Below are 223 nucleotides of genomic sequence, written 5' to 3' on the forward strand. Positions count from 1 at the left end.
AGATCCCATAAATAAATAAATCCATTTCTCCCTTCCCTAGAGTGACCTAACTCGAGGAGAAGAATAATAACCGATTGATAAGGTCGACTCCACGCTGACCTCCCGGGAATTGGGGGGAAGAAACTGACCTCGTTCGACCGCCTGTCCCACCGGGGTGATAGCTTTGATAACCGTTATCTGCTCCCACCATTGACTCTCGAACCCCGCCCACCATCGACAGGGC

Source organism: Penaeus monodon, chromosome 23 (assembly GCF_015228065.2).
Source record: "Penaeus monodon isolate SGIC_2016 chromosome 23, NSTDA_Pmon_1, whole genome shotgun sequence".
Lineage (NCBI taxonomy): Eukaryota > Metazoa > Arthropoda > Malacostraca > Decapoda > Penaeidae > Penaeus > Penaeus monodon.